Consider the following 6,963-nt stretch of genomic DNA (forward strand, 5'->3'; position numbering starts at 1 on the left):
AGAGAGGTGGTCTCATTGATGGTTATGGCTGTGATTGATGGGTCACTCTGGCCAATCAGCATTTACAAGGGGAAGGGACAAGCTTTAGATATTTATATAAATGCTTACGCCATTTTAACTTGTCATCAGCAGTTATAGACCGATGAGAGTTAAGCAGAGGCTGTGTTTGATGCTCATTGATCATACATAATACTGTAGATAAAGTAATAGTTTAATTTTGGTGCAGAACATTTACTGGTGTGGGGTGGATTTGAGAAGCTGTAGTGTATGTATAGAGTATATACAAAAAGGTAGCACTCACCTGAACTAGCATTAATTATAAGGGGGTGCTGCTGAAGACCAAAATCATACACAATCTCTAAATCAGCGCTCACACATCAAATAGATTATAAACTCTCATGACTGTAGTTAAAACTACTTAAAAACACCTTTCTAAGATGACAAAATTGGAGTTTTAGTCACATTATATGGCCATATTATGCTAAGCCCACCACTACGCCAAAGTACTCCAATGTAGGTGGGTCCTAACCTAAATACTGTTGCTTATATGGAGCTAAATCTTTGCAAGTACCTTGCTTACCAGGAGTTTCCAAGGACCTCACAAATGGCGCACCTGTGGTGGGGAGGTCCTTGGAAACTTATAAATTGCAGGAGTGTCTGTATTTAGGAAGGCCTTTTGGCTCCTGGTAAGCAATGTACTTGCAAAGATTTAGCTCCATATAAGCAACAGTATTTAGGTTAGGACCCACCTACATTGGAGTACTTTGGCGTAGTGGTGGGCTTAGCATAATATGGCCATATAATGTGACTAAAACTCCAATTTTGTCATCTTAGGTGTTTTTAAGTAGTTTTAACTACAGTCATGAGAGTTTATAATCTATTTGATGTGTGTGCGCTGATTTAGTGTGTGTGTGTGTGTGTGTGTGTATGTATGTATATATATATATGTGTGTGTGTGTGTGTGTGTGTGTGTGTGTGTATGTATATATATATATATATATATATATATATATATATATATATATATACTACTTCTACAGGGAGTTCATCAGACAGACATTTTTCCCAATTTATTCTATGGCAAAACCTGTAGTTTTTGTGAGTAAAGTTCCTGAGTGGAGTTTAGTTGATTGACAGTTGCCCATTAACACAAACCTCTAATTTGTTTTTTTTATTGTCTTTCTATCATATATATTCTTCGTTAATAAATATCGGGGACAAAACCAGGCATTATGTGTATAATATTGGGAAATTGAGTACTGCTGCATATCTTCCAGTGTCTGCCTCCCCAGACCCAGCGCCACCCTCCTCCTCCCTCCTTTGGGTAACCCCCTCCCCCATTTCTATAATATTGGTGAAATTCAGTCCTACTCCAAGGGGCTCCATATGCCTATCATCTGCTAGTGCCTGCCTGTCTGCCTGCCCGCCCAGGCCTAGTGCCCTACTGCGACTGCTGCTCTTCCTCTCTCACCTTCCTTACTCTGGGCAATTCAGTTGTTAATTTTTTCTAATATGGGGGTGGGATCGGTCTTGTGGCTGGATGTTTGTGTCTGCCAGTGCCTAGCCTGTGCCCTTGCCATGTGCCTCAATGCCCTTCCTTACTCTGGGGGATTATTTTTTTTGCATAACTATACACACCAAGTCTAGCTGTACTAAATAGAAGATACCTTATTTTATTCTGAAATTCAGTGGAGTTTATTTACTATAGGCAGTGTCTGTGGTTTTAACTCTCATACTATTCATCATGAAAGGCCCACACTTAATGTTTTGCAAGCAAAAAGGCCTGATCTAGCCCTCTATAATGCATAATTGAATGTGTAAGGAGGCTGAAGAAATCAGATCTAATTAGACAGGGCATAGGAGACCCGGGTCCTTGTGTGTCACAAAGATTGACAGGCAAGATGCAATCCCTCACCCTGCAGCGCCAACCATCAGCTCGTCAAGCTGATAATTTAATCATTTGTTTCAGCTACTTTGTATTTGCAGATACCTAACATGAAGTGGTAGGGGACATGTTACCATACTCATACACAAACAACATTCTTTGTATTCAAAAGCATAATAATAAAAACGCAACAATAAAGATTGGATGAATCAGGCCGTGGACTTTTATTTAGTTTACCAATACATACAAAGACTTCACTCATAACTTGAACTTTATAAACTGATACTATACATTAACCAAAACTATAAGCCAGCTGGCCTAACTCAAATTAGCAGTTCACCCCATCAATCATAGGGTAACCATACCCCAATAAAAGTCATGACAATTTATTAATATTATTATTTTTTTATTTTTTTTATTTTAAACTTAACAATAACAAGGGAGGGTGGGCGGATGCATCTTCATCAGCTCGTCCATCTTCAGCGCACCGCTTCGCCACTGCTCGCCAGTCTCAAGGACAGTGCAGTATCGGCTAGGCGGTACACCAGGTAAGTAAACCAGACACCTCAGGGACGCTCCTTATATAGATAGATTTCCCGCCCTTGGCGCAGCGCGAGGCACTCGCGAGCCGGCACGAGACGCCCGAAAAAGGCGGCAGGCGCAAAAACACTTAGTTATATAACCATTTTTATTTATTTATTTTTTTAAACGCTGACCTCTTATTGACCTCACTCCTATTAAAGCCTATGTAAATTACCTTTACTCAGTCCCCACACCTTCATGTCACCCTGCCCTATATGGTGCAGGCTTTATCAGAATTCTCATAAAGAGTGATTGCATTTTCTTCCCTCCCTCCATTTCCACTACCTGAATTCTTCATCTCCCCTACCACACCTGATGCTTTGAGATCATTTTTAATTCAGTATTTTCCTTCATCCCTCACATTCAATCCCTTGCCAGATCCTGCCTCTTGTCCCTAGAAAACAATGCAGCTGCCTGTTTCTCACCCAAGAAGCCACAAAAAGATCTAGTTTGTTCCCTTTTGTATTTCCTGCCTCGACTATTGCAACACTGTTTTGGTTGGTATTCCTCTGTCTTGACTAGGCTAGGCTAGGCTCCTTATATGAGACTCCTGCTTCTCCACGTTGTAAAGCTCTTCACTGGCTCCTTATTATCTTAAGAATTAAAATCCTCAAACCAACAAATAAAGCACTCCATGGTACCGTTCTCCCAGTACATTTCTGGCCTCGCATCAAAATACTCCCATACTCATGTGGTTGTATGGTGCAATGTTGTAACCAACAACAAATAAATAAATGACAACTGAAACCAAAATTGGATGAAAAGGCCGTGGTTTTTTATTTAGCTTATAAACCATAATAACCATTTAAACCAATTGTAACCACACGTAACAAACAAACAGAAAAGCTCTTGGCCTAAACCACAGAGCTACCAAATACTTTAAACAAGGCCAACTGCCCCAAAGCCTGTTAGCCCAACACTTTCAAAAAACCCCAATTGTTCACTCCCTTTGCAGAGAGCAACTTAACCCCAATAAAAGCCACGACAAAGTAAAACAAAATTATTAATTATTATTATATATATATATATATTTTTTTTTTATTATTATTTTTTTTTATACATATACATATACATATACATATAAACCATAACAAAATTTGGGAGGGAGGGCGGGCGACAATTCAGCAGCTCTTCCATGCTGCTCCCCGTGGCTCTTGCTGAAAACCGCCGCTCACCAGACTCTACGGTCAGTGCAGTCGGTTAACGCAGCCAGGGTAAGTGAAAATAAACACCTCAGGAGCCTTCCTTTTATAGGTGCAAATCCCGCCCAAAACCCAGCGCGAGCTGTCCTCGAGCGCAAGGTAAGTGCAAAGGCGCATGCGGACTAAGCGGCGCGAGCTAGTTGCGAGCGCATTCCACATAAAAAGGCGGTAAAACTAAGCGGCGCGAGCGCAACAAATGCTTACATAAGGTGTCCTTTATATGACCCCTTCAAGTTAACCCTTACAGCCTAACTATCTCCCCAACAACCACATGTAACCCTGTGCTATTTTCACAGGGTTTTTTCAATCTTTTTCTTTTTACCATGGACTAAGGCTCTCCTACACTTTCATCACCTATTCCTTTGCACACACAACTTCGCTTGTGCTGCTGCATACCCCTTTAACCCTCCCTCTCAATATTTAAGAAAAACCTGGAAACTCACTTCTTCAGAGAAGCAACAATATTTTCAGCTAGAACCTTATTTGTATGGAGAGTTTTCTTAACGTGAACATGCTGCATGATGATTTTGAGAGAACTGAACACCATCTGCCACCTGTAAGCGAGGCATGGGCAGCATTCAACAAGTAATCGTAGGCAGAGGTGTTTTTTATGGAGGCCATTGCCCTAGACCAGGGGTGGGCAATTAATTTTCCCATGGGGCCACATGAGAAATTGGAATGGTTTTAGAGGGCCAGACCAACATACGAAGGCTCCATGCACATTGCTGTAATGGGGCCGTATTCCAGCCGCCCGATTTGCGGCCAGAATACGGCCGCCATTGAAAATGAATGGCGCTGTAATACGGCGCGGTGAGCAACCGGTGTTTCACCCCGTTTTACGGCGCGGCCCCCGTGTCTGCCAATGGAGAGGGGAGCGGTAAGGAGCACTCCCATCTCCTCTCCGCAGCAGCACGCCGTAGTTTCGCCTGGGTTACGGCCCGGGCGAAACTACAGCAGTGTGCATGAGCCCTTAACTTCATTCTACCAATACCTGTATACTGCATACATATACTATCCCTTCTTAAAAAAATGGTAAATGACGAGCGTGGAACGATTGTCCTGGCACTCCCCAAGGTCCGCAACGAGCATCCTGGCACTCAGAAGTTACAGTGGCATCACTTACTCAGCATCGGGAAGCAGTGAAACTACAAACTCCGAAGCCTTGTCCATTTTGTTAACTTATGTGCTGTTTAATAAAGTTATTCAAGCCTACGTCATTGGTAGAGGTGCTTGAATAAGTAAGGCCTGAATAACTATTAGCACAGCACAGAAGTGAACAAAATGAACAAGGCTTCGGAGTGCATAGTTTCGCTGCTTCCCGTTGCTGACACCGGACTCATTGGTGAGTCACCAGGACACTCTTTGCGGGCCGGTCCGAGCTATTCAGCGGGCCGGATGTGGCCCGCGGGCCGTGCTTTGCCCAGGTCTGCCCTAGACCCATACAGGGCAGTGTCCCCAGCTGTTCCAAAGGACCTACTTCAAAGCAGGTTGGTTCCTCTCAGCATATAGCCATTGGACCAGGATATCATGTCCCAGTACTCACAAGTACTTATGCTTGTTAAGCCCAATTACCCCCAGCAAAGGTGCACAGAACACCAGAATAGGATGCTGATCATAAGCCTCTGAGTAGGTTGTAATCCTTTCATTGCTTTGCATAGGTCAGTGATCAACCACAATACTGAAAGCATCACAACCTTTTTAGGAGTATCATAATTTGTACCTGGTGCTCTCAACCGTGTCTATTTATAGCCTTTTGCATTAAAGGGTGAGCTGATGCTACATAAGCCTTAGGTCCATCAGTATAAAGGCTTTCATGAAATCACACAAACTATTCTTGCAGGAGAAAGTGAAAACTTGAACTCTTTGATGCTTTCCCAACCGCAGGACACTTATGGCGGGGGGGGGGTCACTATTTTGGATACATAACAAGAGTGTCTGATTCTCACAATTGCCAAATAGTAGTGTGAAATCAATATACTGATCTGTTATTCACCTATGTATTGTGAATATACTTAGAAATAATAATAATATGAAATGAAGAACAACAAACCATTAAATCAACGGGTTTATTGGTATGCAATAATATTAAGAAAACTATCATTCCTAAATACAGAGTAGGATATAACATGTTTCAAAGTGCACTTAATATATAAATAATACAAATGTAACAGGCAAGTGACAGCTAAATTTGCCAAAGAACAAATATTGAAAATTTGAAGGCAGCGTATGTGTGCAGCAATTCCACGGGTTATGGATACTACTTTAAACATTTATGAGCCTAAGTCAATATGCGCAGACCACTACCGAGTTCTCACAAGGAAGCATTTTATCTTTAAAGATATACATTCAATATGCATTCAATATGCTGTTTCTTGTTGCAAAAAAATGATTGAACTCTTAACACTGCAAAACTGCGTTCTTAGTATTATAGGATTCCTCTAAGCATTTTATCATCGGGTATGGAAGAGTGGAGTGTTCAGGGACTGCTTTTATTCTGGTGTAGTATAGGAAGGGATAGATCTGTGCCTTTCATAGAACCCAGACACACTGAATCTTAAACGGACTCTAGTCCCTAAAGCGGGTATTGGCAGGAGGAGTTTTGAGTTCCTTGACTTCACTATACAAAATCAAGTTTTAATCTCAGTGATCTTCTGTTCCAGGAAGAATGTGTCTGTCCCCGCATAATGCAGTTAAATCAGTGACATGCCTACAAAATCAACTTCAATGAATTGTACATTATGCTGACCAAACCCAATCCTTATCACTGGCCCATCTTAATGGGGGGAATTTAAACTACAACTCTCCTGACCCCAAAGTTATTATATTATAACCAAGGTACTGGAGTCTATATGAAAATACAGACCAATGGGTAAAGGACAAAAAAAGAGAAAGATCTTCCAGCTCCTCTACTAGACCACAAGTTGCAGGTGTATGGGTGTTGCTGGGCTGTAAGCAATAAGGCTGAGTCACAGATTCACTATGTATATATATATATATATATATATATATATATATATATATATATATATGTATATGTATAACCCCTTAGTTACACCACTGCGTGCGCACTATGGTGGTGTCCTGTTGTTAAGACATTAGTACCATGTGTTTAAAGATAAATATAAGCAAAGCAGATATGCTGTAGGTAAACTTGATTTGGAATGTTGAATTGACCAGTTTAGATTTTGGACCTTAAGAATACAGTACTTTTAAAGTTGTGTTGATTAACTATAATATTGCATAGCCACTAATGAGACTGCGGTGTTTCCAAAGCGTTCCGCTATTGACTTCACA

This window comes from Sceloporus occidentalis, unplaced genomic scaffold (genome assembly GCF_023333645.1).
Source record: "Sceloporus occidentalis isolate IW3139 unplaced genomic scaffold, rSceOcc1.0.p SCAF_107, whole genome shotgun sequence".
In the NCBI taxonomy this organism is placed as follows: domain Eukaryota; kingdom Metazoa; phylum Chordata; class Lepidosauria; order Squamata; family Phrynosomatidae; genus Sceloporus; species Sceloporus occidentalis.